Below are 20165 nucleotides of genomic sequence, written 5' to 3'. Positions count from 1 at the left end.
CCAGCACCTTCATTTTTAAAAATCTGCTGCCCCGTGTGAGGATCGAACTCACGACCTTCACATTATGAGACTGACGTGCTATCTACTGCACCAACGAGGCACATACATGCCAAAGGTCAAGATAATTTTTTTTTGATAAAGATCTTCAGATAATGTCACTGACATGGTATCCACTGTCCCAAAAATGAAGGTATTGTCTGAATATCCAAATATTTATTCATGGTTGTCATCTTCAGCCAACTCCTTCATTTTAAGAACTCTGCTGCCCCGTGTGAGGATCGAACTCACGACCTTCAGATTATGAGACTGACGCGCTACCTACTGCGCCAACGAGGCACATACATGCCAAAAGTCAAGAGACATTTTTTTTGATAACGATCTTCAGATAATGTCACTGAAGTGGTATCCACTGTGCAAAAAATACACGTATTGTCTGAATATCCAAAGAAATAAATATTTATACATGGTTGTCATCTTCAGCCAACTCCTTCATTTTAAGAACTCTGCTGCCCCGTGTGAGGATCGAACTCACGACCTTCAGATTATGAGACTGACGCGCTACCTACTGCGCCAACGAGGAACATAAATCAACTGTCCCAAAAAGACACGTATTGTCTGAATATCCAAAGTCCCAGAGAAATGAACATTGATACCTGGTTTTCATCTTCAGCCAACACCTTCATTTTTAAAACTCTACTGCCCCGTGTGAGGATCGAACTCACGACCTTCAGATTATGAGACTGACGCGCTACCTACTGCGCCAACGAGGCACATAAATGCCAAAAGTCAAGAGACATTTTTTTTGATAAAGATCTTCAGATAATGTCACTGAAGTGGTATCCGCTGTCCCAAAAAGACCCGTATTGTCTGAATATCCAAAGCCAAATAAACATTTATACATGGTTTTCATCTTCAGCCACACCTTCATTTTTAAGAACTCTGCTGCCCCGTGTGAGGATCGAACTCACGACCTTCAGATTATGAGACTGACGCGCTACCTACTGCGCCAACGAGGCACATAATGACCAATAGTCAAGATACAAAAATATTGATAACAATCTTCAGATAATGTCACTGAAGTGGTATCCACTGTGCCAAAAAGACACGTATTGTCTGAATATCCAAAGTCCCAGAGAAATGAACATTGATACCTGGTTTTCATCTTCAGCCAACACCTTCATTTTTAAAAATCTGCTGCCCCGTGAGGATCGAACTCACGACCTTCAGATTATGAGACTGACGCGCTCACCTACTGCGCCAACGAGGCACATACATGACCAAAAGTCAAGAGACAAATTTTTGATAAAATCTTCAGATAATGTCACTGAAGTGGTATCCACTGTGCCCAAAAAGACCCGTATTGTCTGAATATCCAAACCAGAAATGAACATTATACATGGTTTGTCATCTTCAGCCAGCACCTTCATTTTTAAGAACTCTGCTGCCCCGTGTGAGGATCGAACTCACGACCTTCAGATTATGAGACTGACGCACTACCTACTGCGCCAACGAGGCACATAAATCAACTGTCCCAAAAAGACACGTATTGTCTGAATATCCAAAGTCCCAGAGAAATGAACATTGATACCTGGTTTTCATCTTCAGCCAACACCTTCATTTTAAAAACTCTGCTGCCCCGTGTGAGGATCGAACTCACGACCTTCAGATTATGAGACTGACGCGCTACCTACTGCGCCAACGAGGCACATACATGCAAAAGTCAAGAGACATTTTTTTGATAAAGATCTTCAGATAATGTCACTGAAATGGTATCCACTGTGCCAAAAAGACCCATATTGTCTGAATATCCAAAGTCCCAGAGAAATGAACATTGATACCTGGTTTTCATCTTCAGCCAGCACCTTCATTTTTAAAAATCTGCTGCCCCGTGTGAGGATCGAACTCACGACCTTCAGATTATGAGACTGACGCGCTACCTACTGCGCCAACGAGGCACATAATGACCAAAAGTCAAGATAAAAAATATTGATAACAATCTTCAGATAATGTCACTGAAATGGTATCCACTGTGCCAAAAAGACTTGTATTGTCTGAATATCCAAAGTCCCAGAGAAATGAACATTGATACCAGGTTTTCATCTTCAGCCAGCACCTTCATTTTTAAAAATCTGCTGCCCCGTGTGAGGATCGAACTCACGACCTTCAGATTATGAGACTGACGCGCTACCTACTGCGCCAACGAGGCACATACATGCCAAAGGTCAAGATAAATTTTTTTTGATAAAGATCTTCAGATAATGTCACTGACGTGGTATCCACTGTCCCAAAAATGAAGGTATTGTCTGAATATCCAAATATTTATTCATGGTTGTCATCTTCAGCCAACTCCTTCATTTTAAGAACTCTGCTGCCCCGTGTGAGGATCGAACTCACGACCTTCAGATTATGAGACTGACGCTGCTACCTACTGCGCCAACGAGGCACACAAATGACCAATAGTCAAGATACAAAAATATTGATAACAATCTTCAGATAATGTCACTGAAGTGGTATCCACTGTGCCAAAAAGACACGTATTGTCTGAATATCCAAAGTCCCAGAGAAATGAACATTGATACCTGGTTGTCATCTTCAGCCAACTCCTTCATTTTTAAAAAATCTGCTGCCCCGTGTGAGGATCGAACTCACGACCTTCAGATTATGAGACTGACGCGCTACCTACTGCGCCAACGAGGCACATAAATGCGCAATAGTCAAGATACAAAATATTGATAACAATCTTCAGATAATGTCACTGAAGTGGTATCCACTGTGCCAAAAAGAAACGTATTGTCTGAATATCCAAAGTCCCAGAGAAATGAACATTGATACCTGGTTGTCATCTTCAGCCAACACCTTCATTTTTAAAAATCTGCTGCCCCGTGTGAGGATCGAACTCACGACCTTCAGATTATGAGACTGACGCGCTACCTTCTGCGCCAACGAGGCACAAAATGACCAATAGTCAAGATACAAAAATATTGATAACAATCTTCAGATAATGTGACTGAAGTGGTATCCACTGTCCCAAAAGAAGACCCGTATTGTCTTAATATCCAAACTCCGAAGAAATGAACATTGATACCTGGTTTTCATCTTCAGCCAGCACCTTCATTTTTAGAACTCTGCTGCCCCGTGTGAGGATCGAACTCACGACCTTCAGATTATGAGACTGACGCACTACCTACTGCGCCAACGAGGCACATAAATCACCAGTCCCAAAAAGACACGTATTGTCTGAATATCCAAAGTCCCAGAAATATGAACATTGATACCTGGTTTTCATCTTCAGCCAACACATTCATTTTAAAAACTCTGCTGCCCCGTGTGAGGATCGAACTCACGACCTTCAGATTATGAGACTGACGCGCTACCTACTGCGCCAACGAGGCACATACATGCAAAAGTCAAGAGACGTTTTTTTTTATAACGATCTTCAGATAATGTCACTGAAGTGGTATCCGCTGTCTCAAAAATGAAGGTATTGTCTGAATATCCAAATAAATAAATATTGATAAATGGTTGTCATATTCAGCCAGCACCTTCATTTTAAACTCTGCTGCCCCGTGTGAGGATCGAACTCACGACCTTCAGATTATGAGACTGACGCGCACCTACTGCGCCAACGAGGCACATAATGACCAAAAGTCAAGATAAAAATATTGATAACAATCTTCAGATAATGTCACTGAAGTGGTATCCACTGTGCCAAAAAGACCCGTATTGTCTGAATATCCAAAGTCCCAGAGAAATGAACATTGATACCTGGTTTTCATCTTCAGCCAGCACCTTCATTTTTAAAAATCTGCTGCCCCGTGTGAGGATCGAACTCACGACCTTCAGATTATGAGACTGACGCGCTACCTACTGCGCCAACGAGGCACATACATACCAAAGGTCAAGATAATTTTTTTTTGATAAAGATCTTCAGATAATGTCACTGACGTGGTATCCACTGTGCCAAAAATGAAGGTATTGTCTGAATATCCAAAGAAATAAATATTTATACATGGTTGTCATCTTCAGCCAACTTCTTCATTTTAAGTACTCTGCTGCCCCGTGTGAGGATCGAACTCACGACCTTCAGATTATGAGACTGACGCGCTACCTACTGCGCCAACGAGGCACAAAATGAGCAATAGTCAAGATACAAAAATATTGATAACAATCTTCAGATAATGTCACTGAAGTGGTATCCACTGTGCCAAAAAGAAACGTATTGTCTGAATATCCAAAGTCCCAGAGAAATGAACATTGATACCTGGTAGTCATCTTCAGCCAACTCCTTCATTTTTAAAAATCTGCTGCCCCGTGTGAGAATCGAACTCACGACCTTCAGATTATGAGACTGACGCGCTACCTACTGTGCCAACGAGGCACAAAATGAGCAATAGTCAAGATACAAAAATATTGATAACAATCTTCAGATAATGTCACTGAAGTGGTATCCACTGTGCAAAAAGAAACGTATTGTCTGAATATCCAAAGTCCCAGAGAAATTAACATTGATACCTGGTTTTCATCTTGAGCCTGCACCTTCATTTTTTAAAATCTGCTGCCCCGTGTGAGGATCAAACTCACGACCTTCAGATTATGAGACTGACGCGCTACCTACTGCGCCAACGATGCACAAAATGAGCAATAGTCAAGATACAAAAATATTGATAACAATCTTCAGATAATGTCACTGAAGTGGTATCCGCTGTGCCAAAAAGACCCGTATTGTCTGAATATCCAAACTCAGAAATGAACATTGATACATGGTTTTCATCTTCAGCCAGCACCTTCATTTTTAAAAATCTGCTGCCCCGTGCTGAGGATCGAACTCACGACCTTCAGATTATGAGACTGACGCGCTACCTACTGCGCCAACGAGGCACATAAATCACCAGTCCCAAAAAGACACGTATTGTCTGAATATCCAAAGTCGCAAGAAATTATCATTGATACCTGGTTTTCATCTTCAGCCAACACCTTCATTTTTAAAAACTCTGCTGCCCCGTGTGAGGATCGAACTCACGACCTTCAGATTATGAGACTGACGCGCTACCTACTGCGCCAACGAGGCACATACATGCCAAAAGTCAAGAGACATTTTTTTTGATAAAGATCTTCAGATAATGTCACTGAAATGTTATCCACTGTGCCAAAAAGACCCATATTGTCTGAATATCCAAAGTCCCAGAGAAATGAACATTGATACCTGGTTTTCATCTTCAGCCAGCACCTTCATTTTTAAAACTCTGCTGCCCGTGTGAGGATCGAACTCACAACCTTCAGATTATGAGACTGACGCGCTACCTACTGCGCCAACGAGGCACATAATGACCAAAAGTCAAGATAAAAAAATATTGATAACAATCTTCAGATAATGTCACTGAAGTGGTATCCACTGTGCCAAAAAGACTTGTATTGTCTGAATATCCAAAGTCCCAGAGAAATGAACATTGATACCAGGTTTTCATCTTCAGCCAGCACCTTCATTTTTAAAAATCTGCTGCCCCGTGTGAGGATCGAACTCACGACCTTCACATTATGAGACTGACGTGCTATCTACTGCACCAACGAGGCACATACATGCCAAAGGTCAAGATAATTTTTTTTTGATAAAGATCTTCAGATAATGTCACTGACATGGTATCCACTGTCCCAAAAATGAAGGTATTGTCTGAATATCCAAATATTTATACATGGTTGTCATCTTCAGCCAACTCCTTCATTTTAAGAACTCTGCTGCCCCGTGTGAGGATCGAACTCACGACCTTCAGATTATGAGACTGACGCGCTACCTACTGCGCCAACGAGGCACATACATGCCAAAAGTCAAGAGACATTTTTTTTTATAAAGATCTTCAGATAATGTCACTGAAATGGTATCCACTGTGCCAAAAAGACCCGTATTGTCTGAATATCCAAAGAAATAAATATTTATACATGGTTGTCATCTTCAGCAAACTCCTTCATTTTAAGAACTCTGCTGCCCCGTGTGAGGATTGAACTCACGACCTTCAGATTATGAGACTGACGCGCTACCTACTGCGCCAACGAGGAACATAAATCAACTGTCCCAAAAAGACACGTATTGTCTGAATATCCAAAGTCCCAGAGAAATGAACATTGATACCTGGTTTTCATCTTCAGCCAACACCTTCATTTTTAAAACTCTACTGCCCCGTGTGAGGATCGAACTCACGACCTTCAGATTATGAGACTGACGCGCTACCTACTGCGCCAACGAGGCACATACATGCCAAAAGTCAAGAGACATTTTTTTAGATAAAGATCTTCAGATAATGTCAAATGGTATCCACTGTGCCAAAAAGACCCATATTGTCTGAATATCCAAAGTCCCAGAGAAATGAACATTGATACCTGGTTTTCATCTTCAGCCAGCACCTTCATTTTTAAAAAGCTGCTGCCCCGTGTGAGGATCGAACTCACGACCTTCAGATTATGAGACTGACGCGCTACCTACTGCGCCAACGAGGCACATAATGACCAAAAGTCAAGATACAAAAATATTGATAACAATCTTCAGATAATGTCACTGAAGTGGTATCCACTGTGCCAAATAGACCCGTATTGTCTGAATATCCAAAGTCCCAGAGAAATGAACATTGATACCTGGTTTTCATCTTCAGCCAGCACCTTCATTTTTAAAAAGCTGCTGCCCCGTGTGAGGATCGAACTCACGACCTTCAGATTATGAGACTGACGTGCTACCTACTGCGCCAACGAGGCACATACATGCCAAAGGTCAAAATATTTTTTTTTTGATAAAGATCTTCAGATAATGTCACTGAAGTGGTATCCGCTGTCCCAAAATGAAGGTATTGTCTGAATATCCAAAGAAATGAATATTTATACATGGTTGTCATCTTCAGCCAACCTCTTCATTTTAAGAACTCTGCTGCCCCGTGTGAGGATCGAACTCACGACCTTCAGATTATGAGACTGACGCACTAACTACTGCTCCAACGAGGCACATAACTACCAAAATTCAAGAGGACAAACTCTTGATAACAACCTTCAGGTTATGACACTGATGTGATATCAACTGTCCCAAAAAGACACGTATTGTCTGAATATCCAAAGTCCCAGAGAAATGAACATTAATACCTGGTTTTCATCTTCAGCCAGCACCTTCATTTTTAAAAATCTGCTGCCCCGTGTGAGGATCAAACTCACGACCTTCAAATTTTGAGACTGACGCGCTACCTACTGCGCCAACGAGGCACATAAATGCCAAAAGTCAAGAGACATTTTTTCTGATAAAGATCTTCAGATAATGTCACTGAAGTGGTATCCGCTGTCCCAAAAATGAAGGTATTGTCTGAATATCCAAAGAAATAAATATTTATACATGGTTGTCATCTTCAGCCAACTCCTTCATTTTAAGAACTCTGCTGCCCCATGTGAGGATCGAACTCACGACCTTCAGATTATGAGACTGACGCACTACCTACTGCGCCAACAAGGCACATACATGCCTAAAGTCAATCTTCAGATAATGTCACTGAAGTGGTATCCACTGTGCCAAAAAGACCTGTATTGTCTGAATATCCAAAGAAATAAACATTTATACATGGTTTTCATCTTCAGCAAACTCCTTCATTTTAAGAACTCTGCTGCCCCGTGTGAGGATTGAACTCACGACCTTCAGATTATGAGACTGACGCGCTACCTACTGCGCCAACGAGGAACATAAATCAACTGTCCCAAAAGACACGTATTGTCTGAATATCCAAAGTCCCAGAGAAATGAACATTGATACCTGGTTTTCATCTTCAGCCAACACCTTCATTTTTAAAACTCTACTGCCCCGTGTGAGGATCGAACTCACGACCTTCAGATTATGCGACTGACGCGCTACCTACTGCGCCAACGAGGCACATACATGCCAAAAGTCAAGAGACATTTTTTTAGATAAAGATCTTCAGATAATGTCAAATGGTATCCACTGTGCCAAAAAGACCCATATTGTCTGAATATCCAAAGTCCCAGAGAAATGAACATTGATACCTGGTTTTCATCTTCAGCCAGCACCTTCATTTTTAAAAATCTGCTGCCCCGTGTGAGGATCGAACTCACGACCTTCAGATTATGAGACTGACGCGCTACCTACTGCGCCAACGAGGCACATAATGACCTAAAGTCAAGATACAAAAATATTGATAACAATCTTCAGATAATGTCACTGAAGTGGTATCCACTGTGCCAAATAGACCCGTATTGTCTGAATATCCAAAGTCCCAGAGAAATGAACATTGATACCTGGTTTTCATCTTCAGCCAGCACCTTCATTTTTAAAAATCTGCTGCCCCGTGTGAGGATCGAACTCACGACCTTCAGATTATGAGACTGACGTGCTACCTACTGCGCCAACGAGGCACATACATGCCAAAGGTCAAAATAATTTTTTTTTGATAAAGATCTTCAGATAATGTCACTGAAGTGGTATCCGCTGTCCCAAAAATGAAGGTATTGTCTGAATATCCAAAGAAATAAATATTTATACATGGTTGTCATCTTCAGCCAACCTCTTCATTTTAAGAACTCTGCTGCCCCGTGTGAGGATCGAACTCACGACCTTCAGATTATGAGACTGACGCGCTACCTACTGCGCCAACGAGGCACATAACGACCAATATTCAAGAGGACAAACTATTGATAACAACCTTCAGGTTATGACACTGATGTGATATCAACTGTCCCAAAAAGACACGTATTGTCTGAATATCCAAAGTCCCAGAGAAATTATCATTGATACCTGGTTTTCATCTTCAGCCAGCAACTTCATTTTTAAAAATCTGCTGCCCCATGTGAGGATCAAACTCACGACCGTCAAATTTTGAGACTGACGCGCTACCTACTGCGCCAACGAGTCACATAAATGCCAAAAGTCAAGAGACATTTTTTTTGATAAAGATCTTCAGATAATGTCACTGAAGTGGTATCCGCTGTCCCAAAAATGAAGGTATTGTCTGAATATCCAAAGAAATAAATATTTATACATGGTTGTCATCTTCAGCCAACCTCTTCATTTTAAGAACTCTGCTGCCCCGTGTGAGGATAGAACTCACGACCTTCAGATTATGAGACTGACGCGCTACCTACTGTGCCAACGAGGCACAAAATGAGCAATAGTCAAGATACAAAAATATTGATAACAATCTTCAGATAATGTCACTGAAGTGGTATCCACTGTGCCAAAAAGACACGTATTGTCTGAATATCCAAAGTCCCAGAGAAATGAACATTGATACCTGGTTGTCATCTTCAGCCAACACCTTCATTTTTAAAAATCTGCTGCACCGTGTGAGGATCGAACTCACGACCTTCAGATTATGAGACTGACGCGCTACCTACTGCGCCAACGAGGCACATAAATGCAAAAGTCAAGATAAAAAAATATTGATAACAATCTTCAGATAATGTCACTGAAGTGGTATCCACTGTGCCAAAAAGACCCGTATTGTCTGAATATCCAAAGTCCCGAGAGAAATGAACATTGATAACTGGTTTTCATCTTCAGCCAGCACCTTCATTTTTAAAAATCTGCTGCCCCGTGTGAGGATCGAACTCACGACCTTCAGATTATGAGACTGACGCGCTACCTACTGCGCCAACGAGGCACATAAATCACCAGTCCCAAAAAGACACGTATTGTCTGAATAACCAAAGTCGCAGAGAAATTATTATTTATACCTGGTTTTCATCTTCAGCCAACACCTTCATTTTTAAAACTCTGCTGCCCCGTGTGAGGATCGAACTCACGACCTTCAGATTATGAGACTGCCACGCTACCTACTGCTCCAACGAGGCACATAATGACCAATATTCAACAGGACAAACTATTGATAACAACCTTCAGGTTATGACACTGATGTGGAATCAACTGTCCCAAAAAGACACGTATTGTCTGAATATCCAAAGTCCCAGAGAAATGAACATTGATACCTGGTTTTCATCTTCAGCCAGCACCTTCATTTTTAAAAATCTGCTGCCCCGTGTGAGGATCGAACTCACGACCTTCAGATTATGAGACTGACGCGCTACCTACTGCGCCAACGAGGCACATACATGCCAAAAGTCAAGAGACATTTTTTTTGATAAAGATCTTCAGATAATGTCACTGAAGTGGTATCCGCTGTCCCAAAAATGAAGGTATTGTCTGAATATCCAAAGAAATAAATATTTATACATGGTTGTCATCTTCAGCCAACTCCTTCATTTTAAGAACTCTGCTGCCCCGTGTGAGGATCGAACTCACGACCTTCAGATTATGAGACTGACGCGCTACCTACTGCGCCAACGAGGCACAAAATGACCAATAGTCAAGATACAAAAATATTGATAACAATCTTCAGATAATGTCACTGAAGTGGTATCCACTGTGCCAAAAATACACGTATTGTCTGAATATCCAAAGTCCCAGAGAAATGAACATTGATACCTGGTTTTCATCTTGAGCCAACTCCTTCATTTTTAAAAATCTGCTGCCCCGTGTGAGGATCGAACTCACGACCTTCAGATTATGAGACTGACGCGCTACCTACTGCGCCAACGAGGCACATACATACCAAAAGTCAAGATACAAAAATATTGATAACAATCTTCAGATAATGTCACTGAAGTGGTATCCACTGTGCCAAAAAGACCCGTATTGTCTGAATATCCAAACTCCCGAGAGAAATGAACATTGATACCTGGTTTTCATCTTCAGCCAGCACCTTCATTTTTAAAAATCTGCTGCCCCGGTGAGGATCGAACTCACGACCTTCAGATTATGAGACTGACGCACTACCTACTGCGCCAACGAGGCACATAAATCACCAGTCCCAAAAAGACACGTATTGTCTGAATAACCAAAGTCTTAGAGAAATTATTATTTATACCTGGTTTTCATCTTCAGCCAACACCTTCATTTTTAAAACTCTGCTGCCCCGTGTGAGGATCGAAACTCACGACCTTCAGATTATGAGACTGACGCGCTACCTACTGCGCCAACGAGGCACATAATGACCAAATGTCAAGAGACATATTATTGATAAAGACCTTCAGGTAATGTCACTGAATGGTATCCACTGTCCCAAAAATACACGTATTGTCTGAATATCCAAAGTCCCAGAGAAATGAACATTGATACCTGGTTTTCATCTTCAGCCAGCACCTTCATTTTTAAAAATCTGCTGCCCCGTGTGAGGATCGAACTCACGACCTTCAGATTATGAGACTGACGCGCTACCTACTGCGCCAACGAGGCACATACATGCCAAAGGTCAAGATAATTTTTTTTAAATAAAGATCTTCAGATAATGTCACTGAAGTGGTATCCGCTGTCCCAAAAATGAAGGTATTGTCTGAATATCCAAAGAAATAAATATTTATACATGGTTGTCATCTTCAGCCAACTCCTTCATTTTAAGAACTCTGCTGCCCCGTGTGAGGATCGAACTCACGACCTTCAGATTATGAGACTGACGCGATACCTACTGCGCCAACGAGGCACAAAATGACCAAAAGTCAAGATAAAAAAATATTGATAACAATCTTCAGATAATGTCACTGAAGTGGTATCCACTGTGCAAAAAAGACCTGTATTGTCTGAATATCCAAAGTCCCAGAGAAATGAACATTGATACCTGGTTTTCATCTTGAGCCGGCACCTTCATTTTTAAAAATCTGCTGCCCCGTGTGAGGATCGAACTCACGACCTTCAGATTATGAGACTGACGCGCTACCTACTGCGCCAACGAGGCACATAACAACCACTATTCAACAGGACAAACTATTGATAAAAACCTTCAGGTTATGACACTGATGTGGTATCAACTGTCCCAAAAAGACACGTATTGTCTGAATATCCAAACTCCCAGAGAAATGAACATTGATACCTGGTTTTCATCTTCAGCCAACACCTTCATTTTTAAAACTCTGCTGCCCCGTGTGAGGATCGAACTCACGACCTTCAGATTATGAGACTGACGCGCTACCTACTGCGCCAACGAGGCACGCAAAAGTCAAGATACAAAAATATTGATAACGATCTTCAGATAATGTCACTGAAATGGTATCCGCTGTCCCAAAAATGAAGGTATTGTCTGAATATCCAAAGTCCCAGAGAAATGAACATTGATACCTGGTAGTCATCTTCAGCCAACTCCTTCATTTTTAAAAATCTGCTGCCCCGTGTGAGAATCGAACTCACGACCTTCAGATTATGAGACTGACGCGCTACCTACTGTGCCAACGAGGCACAAAATGAGCAATAGTCAAGATACAAAAATATTGATAACAATCTTCAGATAATGTGACTGAAGTGGTATCCACTGTGCCAAAAAGACCCGTATTGTCTTAATATCCAAACTCCGAGAGAAATGAACATTGATACCTGGTTTTCATCTTCAGCCAGCACCTTCATTTTTAAAAATCTGCTGCCCCGTGTGAGGATCGAACTCACGACCTTCAGATTATGAGACTGACGCACTACCTACTGCGCCAACGAGGCACATAAATCACCAGTCCCAAAAAGACACGTATTGTCTGAATAACCAAAGTCTTAGAGAAATTATTATTTATACCTGGTTTTCATCTTCAGCCAACACCTTCATTTTTAAAACTCTGCTGCCCCGTGTGAGGATCAAACTCACGACCTTCAGATTATGAGACTGCCACGCTACCTACTGCTCCAACGAGGCACATAATGACCAATATTCAACAGGACAAACTATTGATAACAACCTTCAGGTTATGACACTGATGTGGAATCAACTGTCCCAAAAATACACGTATTGTCTGAATATCCAAAGTCCCAGAGAAATGAACATTGATACCTGGTTTTCATCTTCAGCCAGCACCTTCATTTTTAAAAATCTGCTGCCCCGTGTGAGGATCGAACTCACGACCTTCAGATTATGAGACTGACGCGCTACCTACTGCGCCAACGAGGCACATACATGCCAAAAGTCAAGATAATTTTTTTGATAAAGATCTTCAGATAATGTCACTGAAGTGGTATCCGCTGTCCCAAAAATGAAGTTATTGTCTGAATATCCAAATAAATAAATATTTATACATGGTTGTCATCTTCAGCCAACTCCTTCATTTTAAGAACTCTGCTGCCCCGTGTGAGGATCGAACTCACGACCTTCAGATTATGAGACTGACGCGCTACCTACTGCACCAACGAGGCACATAATGACCAAAAGTCAAGATAAAAAAATATTGATAACAATCTTCAGATAATGTCACTGAAGTGGTATCCACTGTGCAAAAAAAGACACGTATTGTCTGAATATCCAAAGTCCCAGAGAAATGAACATTGATACCTGGTTTTCATCTTCAGCCAGCACCTTCATTTTTAAAAATCTGCTGCCCCGTGTGAGGATCGAACTCACGACCTTCAGATTATGAGACTGACGCTCTACCTACTGCGCCAACGAGGCACATAACAACCACTATTCAACAGGACAAACTATTGATAAAGACCTTCAGATAATGTCACTGAAGTGGTATCCACTGTCCCAAAAAGACACGTATTGTCTGAATATCCAAACTCCCAGAGAAATGAACATTGATACCTGGTTTTCATCTTCAGCCAACACCTTCATTTTTAAAACTCTGCTGCCCCGTGTGAGGATCGAACTCACGACCTTCAGATTATGAGACTGACGCTCTACCTACTGCGCCAACGAGGCACATAACAACCACTATTCAACAGGACAAACTATTGATAAAAACCTTCAGGTCATGACACTGATGTGGTATCAACTGTCCCAAAAAGACACGTATTGTCTGAATATCCAAACTCCCAGAGAAATGAACATTGATACCTGGTTTTCATCTTCAGCCAACACCTTCATTTTTAAAACTCTGCTGCCCCGTGTGAGGATCGAACTCACGACCTTCAGATTATGAGACTGACGCGCTACCTACTGCGCCAACGAGGCACATAATGACCACTGTATCCACTGTGCAAAAAAGACCTGTATTGTCTGAATATCCAAAGTCCCAGAGAAATGAACATTGATACCTGGTTTTCATCTTGAGCCGGCACCTTCATTTTTAAAAATCTGCTGCCCCGTGTGAGGATCGAACTCACAACCTTCAGATTATGAGACTGACGCTCTACCTACTGCGCCAATGAGGCACATAACAACCACTATTCAACAGGACAAACTATTGATAAAAACCTTCAGGTCATGACACTGATGTGGTATCAACTGTCCCAAAAAGACACGTATTGTCTGAATATCCAAAGTCCCAGAGAAATGAACATTGATACCTGGTTTTCATCTTCAGCCAGCACCTTCATTTTTAAAACTCTGCTGCCCCGTGTGAGGATCGAACTCACGACCTTCAGATTATGAGACTGACGCGCTACCTACTGCGCCAACGAGGCACATAATGACCAAAAGTCAAGAGACATTTTTTTTGATAAAGATCTTCAGATAATGTCACTGAAGTGGTATCCGCTGTCCCAAAAATGAAGGTATTGTCTGAATATCCAAAGAAGTAAATATTTATTCATGGTTGTCATCTTCAGCCAACTCCTTCATTTTAAGAACTCTGCTGCCCCGTGTGAGGATCGAACTCACGACCTTCAGATTATGAGACTGACGCGCTACCTACTGCGCCAACGAGGCACATAACGACCAATATTCAAGAGGACAAACTATTGATAACAACCTTCAGGTTATGACACTGATGTGGAATCAACTGTCCCAAAAAGGCACGTATTGTCTGAATATCCAAAGTCGCAGAGAAATTATCATTTATACCTGGTTTTCATCTTCAGCCAACACCTTCATTTTTAAAACTCTGCTGCCCCGTGTGAGGATCGAACTCACGACCTTCAGATTATGAGACTGACGCGCTACCTACTGCGCCAACGAGGCACATACATGCAAAAGTCAAGAGACGTTTTTTTTGATAAAGATCTTCAGATAATGTCACTGAAGTGGTATCCGCTGTCCCAAAAATGAAGGTATTGTCTGAATATCCAAAGAAATAAATATTTATACATGGTTGTCATCTTCAGCCAAATCCTTCATTTTAAGAACTCTGCTGCCCCGTGTGAGGATCGAACTCATGACCTTTAGATTATGAGACTGACGCGCTACCTACTGCGCCAACGAGGCACAAAATGACCAATAGTCAAGATACAAAAATATTGATAACAATCTTCAGATAATGTCACTGAAGTGGTATCCACTGTGCCAAAAAGACCCGTATTGTCTGAATATCCAAAGTCCCAGAGAAATGAACATTGATACCTGGTTTTCATCTTCAGCCAGCACCTTCATTTTAAAAAATCTGCTGCCCCGTGTGAGGATCGAACTCACGACCTTCAGATTATGAGACTGACGCGCTACCTCCTGCGCCAACGAGGCACATAATGACCAAAAGTCAAGATACAAAAATATTGATAACAATCTTCAGATAATGTCACTGAAGTGCTATCCACTGTGCCAAAAAGACCCGTATTGTCTGAATATCCAATGTCCCAGAGAAATGAACATTGATACCTGGTTTTCATCTTCAGCCAGCACCTTCATTTTTAAAAATCTGCTGCCCCGTGTGAGGATCGAACTCACGACCTTCAGATTATGAGACTGACGCGCTACCTACTGCGCCAACGAGGCAGATACATGCCAATACGTCAAGAGACATTTTTTTTAATAAAGATCTTCAGATAATGTCACTGAAATGGTATCCGCTGTCCCAAAAATGAAGGTATTGTCTGAATATCCAAAGAAATAAATATTTATACATGGTTGTCATCTTCAGCCAACTCCTTCATTTTAAGAACTCTGCTGCCCCGTGTGAGAATCGAACTCACGACCTTCAGATTATGAGACTGACGCGCTACCTACTGCGCCAACGAGGCACATAACAACCAATATTCAACAGGACAAACTATTGATAACAACCTTCAGGTTATGACACTGAAGTGGTATCCACTGTGCCAAAAAGAAACGTATTGTCTGAATATCCAAAGTCCCAGAGAAATGAACATTGATACCTGGTTTTCATCTTCAGCCAGCACCTTCATTTTTAAAAATGTGCTGCCCCGTGTGAGGATCAAACTCACGACCTTCAGATTATGAGACTGACGCGCTACCTACTGCGCCAACGAGGCACATAATTTCCTAAAGTCAAGAGACATTTTTTAAATAAAGATCTTCAGATAATGTCACTGAAGTGGTATCCGCTGTCCCAAAAATGAAGGTATTGTCTGAATATCCAAAGAAATAAATATTTATACATGGTTTGTCATCTTCAGCCAACTCCTTCATTTTAAGAACTCTGCTGCCCCGTGTGAGGATCGAACTCACGACCTTCAGATTATGAGACTGACGCGCAACCTACTGCGCCAACGAGGCACATAATGCCAAAAGTCAAGATAAAAAAATATTGATAACAATTTTCAGATAATGTCACTGAAGTGGTATCCACTGTGCCAAAAAGACACTTATTGTCTTAATATCCAAACTCCCAGAGAAATGAACATTGATACCTGGTTTTCATCTTCAGCCAGCACCTTCATTTAAAAAAATCTGCTGCCCCGTGTGAGGATCGAACTCACGACCTTCAGATTATGAGACTGACGCGCTACCTACTGCGCCAACGAGGCACATCAATGCCAAAGGTCAAGAGACATTTTTTTGATAAAGATCTTCAGATAATGTCACTGAAGTGGTATCCACTGTCCCAAAAAGAAGGTATTGTCTGAATATCCAAATAAATAAATATTTATACATGGTTGTCATCTTCAGCCAATCCTTCATTTTAAGAACTCTGCTGCCCCGTGTGAGGATCGAACTCATGACCTTCAGATTATGAGACTGACGCGCAACCTACTGCTCCAACGAGGCACATAACTGCCAAAAGTCAAGATAAGAAAATATTGATAACAATCTTCAGATAATGTCACTGAAGTGGTATCCACTGTGCCGAAAAGACACTTATTGTCTTAATATCCAAACTCCGAGAGAAATGAACATTGATACCTGGTTTTCATCTTCAGCCAGCACCTTCATTTTTAAAAATCTGCTGCCCCGTGTGAGGATCGAACTCACGACCTTCAGATTATGAGACTGACGCGCTACCTACTGCGCCAACGAGGCACATAAATGCCAAAAGTCAAGAGACATTTTTTTTGATAACGATCTTCAGATAATGTCACTGAAGTGGTATCCGCTGTCCCAAAAATGAAGGTATTGTCTGAATATCCAAAGAAATAAATATTTATACATGGTTGTCATCTTCAGCCAACTCCTTCATTTTAAGAACTCTGCTTCCCCGTGTGAGGATCGAACTCACGACCTTCAGATTATGAGACTGACGCGCTACCTACTGCGCCAACGAGGCACATAATGACCAAAAGTCAAGATAAAAAAATATTGATAACAATCTTCAGATAATGTCACTGAAGTGGTATCCACTGTGCCAAAAAGACACGTATTGTCTGAATATCCAAAGTCCCAGAGAAATGAACATTGATACCTGGTTTTCATCTTCAGCCAGCACCTTCATTTTTAAAAAACTGCTGCCCCGTGTGAGGATCGAACTCATGACCTTCAGATTATGAGACTTACACGCTACCTACTGCGCCAACGAGGCACATAACGACCAAAAGTCAAGAGACATTTTTTTTTATAAAGATCTTCAGATAATGTCACTGAAGTGGTATCCGCTGTCCCAAAAATGTAGGTATTGTCTGAATATCCAAATACATACATATTTGTCATCTTCAGCCAACTCCTTCATTTTAAGAACTCTGCTAACCCGTGTGAGGATCGAACTCACGACCTTCAGATTATGAGACTGACGCGCTACCTACTGCGCCAACAAGGCACATAATGACCAAAAGTCAAGATAAAAAATATTGATAACATTCTTCAGATAATGTCACTGAAGTGGTATCCACTGTGCCAAAAAAACCACGTATTGTCTGAATATCCAAAGTCCCAGAGAAATGAACATTGATACCTGGTTTTCATCTTCAGCCAGCACCTTCATTTTAAAAAATCTGCTGCCCCGTGTGAGGATCAAACTCACGACCTTCAGATTATGAGACTGACGCACTACCTACTGCGCCAACGAGGCACATAACGACCACTATTCAACAGGACAAACTATTGATAAAAACCTTCAGTTTATGACACTGATGTGGTATCAACTGTCCCAAAAAGACAGGTATTGTCTGAATATCCAAAGTCCCAGAGAAATGAACATTGATACCTGGTTTTCATCTTCAGCCAACACCATCATTTTTAAAACTCTGCTGCCCCGTGTGAGGATCGAACTCACGACCTTCAGATTTAGACTGACGCGCTACCTACTGCGCCAACGAGGCACATAAATGCCAAAAGTCAAGAGAATTTTTTTTTGGATAAAGATCTTCAGATAGTGTCACTGAAGTGGTATCCGCTGTCCCAAAAATGAATGTATTGTCTGAATATCCAAAGAAATAAATATTTATACATGGTTGTCATCTTCAGCCAACTCCTTCATTTTAAGAACTCTGCTGCCCCGTGTGAGGATCGAACTCACGACCTTCAGATTATGAGACTGACGCGCTACCTACTGCGCCAACGAGGCACAAAATGACCAATAGTCAAGATACAAAAATATTGATAACAATCTTCAGATAATGTCACTGAAGTGGTATCCACTGTGCCAAAAAAGACCCGTATTGTCTGAATATCCAAAGTCCCAGAGAAATGAACATTGATACCTGGTTTTCATCTTCAGCCAACACCTTCATTTTTAAAACTCTGCTGCCCCGTGTGAGGATCGAACTCACGACCTTCAGATTATGAGACTGACGCGCTACCTACTGCGCCAACGAGGCACATAATGACCAAAAGTCAAGATACAAAAATATTGATAACAATCTTCAGATAATGTCACTGAAGTGGTATCCACTGTGCCAAAAAGACCCGTATTGTCTGAATATCCAAAGTCCCAGAGAAATGAACATTGATACCTGGTTTTCATCTTGAGCCAGCACCTTCATTTTTAAAAATCTGCTGCCCCGTGTGAGGATCGAACTCACGACCTTCAGATTATGAGACTGACGCGCTACCTACTGCGCCAACGAGGCACATACATGCCAAACGTCAAGAGACATTTTTTTTTATAAAGATCTTCAGATAATGTCACTGAAGTGGTATCCGCTGTCCCAAAAATGAAGGTATTGTCTGAATATCCAAAGAAATAAATATTTATACATGGTTGTCATCTTCAGCCAACTCCTTCATTTTAAGAACTCTGCTGCCCCGTGTGAGGATCGAACTCACGACCTTCAGATTATGAGACTGACGCGCTACCTACTGCGCCAACGAGGCACATAACAACCAATATTCAACAGGACAAACTATTGATAACAACCTTCAGATAATGTCACTGAAGTGGTATCCACTGTCCCAAAAAGACCCGTATTGTCTGAATATCCAAAGTCCCAGAGAAATGAACATTGATACCTGGTTTTCATCTTCAGCCAACACCTTCATTTTTAAAACTCTGCTGCCCCGTGTGAGGATCGAACTCACGACCTTCAGATTATGAGACTGACGCGCTACCTACTGCGCCAACGAGGCACATACATGCAAAAGTCAAGAGACGTTTTTTTTTTATAAAGATCTTCAGATAATGTCACTGAAGTGGTATCCGCTGTCCCAAAAATGAAGGTATTGTCTGAATATCCAAATTTGTCATCGTCAGCCAACTCCTTCATTTTAAGAATTCTGCTGCCCCGTGTGAGGATCGAACTCAAGACCTTTAGATTATGAGACTGACGCGCTACCTACTGCACCAACGAGGAACATAATGACCAAAAGTCAAGATACAAAAATATTGATAACAATCTTCAGATAATGTCACTGAAGTGGTATCCACTGTGCCGAAAAAGACACTTATTGTCTTAATATCCAAACTCCCAGAGAAATGAACATTGATACCTGGTTTTCATCTTCAGCCAGCACCTTCATTTTAAAAATCTGCTGCCCCGTGTGAGGATCGAACTCACGACCTTCAGATTATGAGACTGACGCGCTACCTACTGCGCCAACGAGGCACATCCATGCCAAAAGTCAAGATAATTTTTTTTGATAAAGATCTTCAGATAATGTCACTGAAGTGGTATCCACTGTCCC

At 41.5% G+C, this 20165-nt stretch overlaps 41 non-coding genes across 41 annotated transcripts; all 41 read right to left on the bottom strand.

Annotated features, from left to right (window-relative positions):
- Nucleotides 1–263: 263 nt before the first annotated feature.
- On the bottom strand, nt 264–336 carry trnam-cau. The gene has a single exon. It is a non-coding gene; the product is annotated as a tRNA-Met (tRNA).
- Nucleotides 337–697: 361 nt separating this feature from the next.
- Nucleotides 698–770, bottom strand: trnam-cau. Its single transcript has one exon. It is a non-coding gene; the product is annotated as a tRNA-Met (tRNA).
- Nucleotides 771–943: 173 nt separating this feature from the next.
- On the bottom strand, nt 944–1016 carry trnam-cau. The gene has a single exon. It is a non-coding gene; the product is annotated as a tRNA-Met (tRNA).
- A 616-nt stretch (nt 1017–1632) lies between these two features.
- Nucleotides 1633–1705, bottom strand: trnam-cau. The gene has a single exon. It is a non-coding gene; the product is annotated as a tRNA-Met (tRNA).
- Nucleotides 1706–1882: 177 nt separating this feature from the next.
- On the bottom strand, nt 1883–1955 carry trnam-cau. The gene has a single exon. It is a non-coding gene; the product is annotated as a tRNA-Met (tRNA).
- Nucleotides 1956–2133: 178 nt separating this feature from the next.
- trnam-cau lies at nt 2134–2206 on the bottom strand. The gene has a single exon. It is a non-coding gene; the product is annotated as a tRNA-Met (tRNA).
- Nucleotides 2207–2624: 418 nt separating this feature from the next.
- Nucleotides 2625–2697, bottom strand: trnam-cau. Its single transcript has one exon. It is a non-coding gene; the product is annotated as a tRNA-Met (tRNA).
- Nucleotides 2698–3319: 622 nt separating this feature from the next.
- trnam-cau lies at nt 3320–3392 on the bottom strand. The gene has a single exon. It is a non-coding gene; the product is annotated as a tRNA-Met (tRNA).
- Nucleotides 3393–3809: 417 nt separating this feature from the next.
- trnam-cau lies at nt 3810–3882 on the bottom strand. The gene has a single exon. It is a non-coding gene; the product is annotated as a tRNA-Met (tRNA).
- Nucleotides 3883–4053: 171 nt separating this feature from the next.
- Nucleotides 4054–4126, bottom strand: trnam-cau. The gene has a single exon. It is a non-coding gene; the product is annotated as a tRNA-Met (tRNA).
- Nucleotides 4127–4995: 869 nt separating this feature from the next.
- trnam-cau lies at nt 4996–5068 on the bottom strand. Its single transcript has one exon. It is a non-coding gene; the product is annotated as a tRNA-Met (tRNA).
- A 666-nt stretch (nt 5069–5734) lies between these two features.
- Nucleotides 5735–5807, bottom strand: trnam-cau. Its single transcript has one exon. It is a non-coding gene; the product is annotated as a tRNA-Met (tRNA).
- Nucleotides 5808–6168: 361 nt separating this feature from the next.
- trnam-cau lies at nt 6169–6241 on the bottom strand. Its single transcript has one exon. It is a non-coding gene; the product is annotated as a tRNA-Met (tRNA).
- A 175-nt stretch (nt 6242–6416) lies between these two features.
- trnam-cau lies at nt 6417–6489 on the bottom strand. Its single transcript has one exon. It is a non-coding gene; the product is annotated as a tRNA-Met (tRNA).
- A 674-nt stretch (nt 6490–7163) lies between these two features.
- Nucleotides 7164–7236, bottom strand: trnal-caa. Its single transcript has one exon. It is a non-coding gene; the product is annotated as a tRNA-Leu (tRNA).
- Nucleotides 7237–8066: 830 nt separating this feature from the next.
- trnam-cau lies at nt 8067–8139 on the bottom strand. Its single transcript has one exon. It is a non-coding gene; the product is annotated as a tRNA-Met (tRNA).
- Nucleotides 8140–8562: 423 nt separating this feature from the next.
- trnam-cau lies at nt 8563–8635 on the bottom strand. Its single transcript has one exon. It is a non-coding gene; the product is annotated as a tRNA-Met (tRNA).
- A 179-nt stretch (nt 8636–8814) lies between these two features.
- On the bottom strand, nt 8815–8887 carry trnal-caa. Its single transcript has one exon. It is a non-coding gene; the product is annotated as a tRNA-Leu (tRNA).
- Nucleotides 8888–9562: 675 nt separating this feature from the next.
- Nucleotides 9563–9635, bottom strand: trnam-cau. The gene has a single exon. It is a non-coding gene; the product is annotated as a tRNA-Met (tRNA).
- A 369-nt stretch (nt 9636–10004) lies between these two features.
- trnam-cau lies at nt 10005–10077 on the bottom strand. Its single transcript has one exon. It is a non-coding gene; the product is annotated as a tRNA-Met (tRNA).
- A 171-nt stretch (nt 10078–10248) lies between these two features.
- trnam-cau lies at nt 10249–10321 on the bottom strand. Its single transcript has one exon. It is a non-coding gene; the product is annotated as a tRNA-Met (tRNA).
- A 179-nt stretch (nt 10322–10500) lies between these two features.
- trnam-cau lies at nt 10501–10573 on the bottom strand. Its single transcript has one exon. It is a non-coding gene; the product is annotated as a tRNA-Met (tRNA).
- Nucleotides 10574–11193: 620 nt separating this feature from the next.
- On the bottom strand, nt 11194–11266 carry trnam-cau. The gene has a single exon. It is a non-coding gene; the product is annotated as a tRNA-Met (tRNA).
- A 423-nt stretch (nt 11267–11689) lies between these two features.
- Nucleotides 11690–11762, bottom strand: trnam-cau. Its single transcript has one exon. It is a non-coding gene; the product is annotated as a tRNA-Met (tRNA).
- Nucleotides 11763–11941: 179 nt separating this feature from the next.
- trnal-caa lies at nt 11942–12014 on the bottom strand. The gene has a single exon. It is a non-coding gene; the product is annotated as a tRNA-Met (tRNA).
- Nucleotides 12015–12880: 866 nt separating this feature from the next.
- trnam-cau lies at nt 12881–12953 on the bottom strand. The gene has a single exon. It is a non-coding gene; the product is annotated as a tRNA-Met (tRNA).
- A 926-nt stretch (nt 12954–13879) lies between these two features.
- Nucleotides 13880–13952, bottom strand: trnam-cau. Its single transcript has one exon. It is a non-coding gene; the product is annotated as a tRNA-Met (tRNA).
- Nucleotides 13953–14331: 379 nt separating this feature from the next.
- Nucleotides 14332–14404, bottom strand: trnam-cau. Its single transcript has one exon. It is a non-coding gene; the product is annotated as a tRNA-Met (tRNA).
- A 171-nt stretch (nt 14405–14575) lies between these two features.
- Nucleotides 14576–14648, bottom strand: trnam-cau. Its single transcript has one exon. It is a non-coding gene; the product is annotated as a tRNA-Met (tRNA).
- Nucleotides 14649–14827: 179 nt separating this feature from the next.
- On the bottom strand, nt 14828–14900 carry trnam-cau. Its single transcript has one exon. It is a non-coding gene; the product is annotated as a tRNA-Met (tRNA).
- Nucleotides 14901–15574: 674 nt separating this feature from the next.
- Nucleotides 15575–15647, bottom strand: trnam-cau. Its single transcript has one exon. It is a non-coding gene; the product is annotated as a tRNA-Met (tRNA).
- Nucleotides 15648–15819: 172 nt separating this feature from the next.
- Nucleotides 15820–15892, bottom strand: trnat-cgu. Its single transcript has one exon. It is a non-coding gene; the product is annotated as a tRNA-Met (tRNA).
- Nucleotides 15893–16566: 674 nt separating this feature from the next.
- Nucleotides 16567–16639, bottom strand: trnam-cau. The gene has a single exon. It is a non-coding gene; the product is annotated as a tRNA-Met (tRNA).
- A 420-nt stretch (nt 16640–17059) lies between these two features.
- Nucleotides 17060–17132, bottom strand: trnam-cau. Its single transcript has one exon. It is a non-coding gene; the product is annotated as a tRNA-Met (tRNA).
- Nucleotides 17133–18293: 1161 nt separating this feature from the next.
- Nucleotides 18294–18364, bottom strand: trnal-uaa. The gene has a single exon. It is a non-coding gene; the product is annotated as a tRNA-Leu (tRNA).
- Nucleotides 18365–18536: 172 nt separating this feature from the next.
- Nucleotides 18537–18609, bottom strand: trnam-cau. The gene has a single exon. It is a non-coding gene; the product is annotated as a tRNA-Met (tRNA).
- A 180-nt stretch (nt 18610–18789) lies between these two features.
- On the bottom strand, nt 18790–18862 carry trnam-cau. Its single transcript has one exon. It is a non-coding gene; the product is annotated as a tRNA-Met (tRNA).
- Nucleotides 18863–19041: 179 nt separating this feature from the next.
- On the bottom strand, nt 19042–19114 carry trnam-cau. Its single transcript has one exon. It is a non-coding gene; the product is annotated as a tRNA-Met (tRNA).
- Nucleotides 19115–19285: 171 nt separating this feature from the next.
- trnam-cau lies at nt 19286–19358 on the bottom strand. The gene has a single exon. It is a non-coding gene; the product is annotated as a tRNA-Met (tRNA).
- A 179-nt stretch (nt 19359–19537) lies between these two features.
- Nucleotides 19538–19610, bottom strand: trnam-cau. Its single transcript has one exon. It is a non-coding gene; the product is annotated as a tRNA-Met (tRNA).
- A 403-nt stretch (nt 19611–20013) lies between these two features.
- Nucleotides 20014–20086, bottom strand: trnam-cau. The gene has a single exon. It is a non-coding gene; the product is annotated as a tRNA-Met (tRNA).
- Nucleotides 20087–20165: the final 79 nt, after the last annotated feature.

The sequence above is a fragment of the Coregonus clupeaformis genome, unplaced genomic scaffold (assembly GCF_020615455.1).
Source record: "Coregonus clupeaformis isolate EN_2021a unplaced genomic scaffold, ASM2061545v1 scaf3534, whole genome shotgun sequence".
In the NCBI taxonomy this organism is placed as follows: domain Eukaryota; kingdom Metazoa; phylum Chordata; class Actinopteri; order Salmoniformes; family Salmonidae; genus Coregonus; species Coregonus clupeaformis.
The sequence above is the reverse complement of the archived record's forward strand: the minus strand, read 5'-3'. Positions and strand labels throughout refer to the sequence as shown.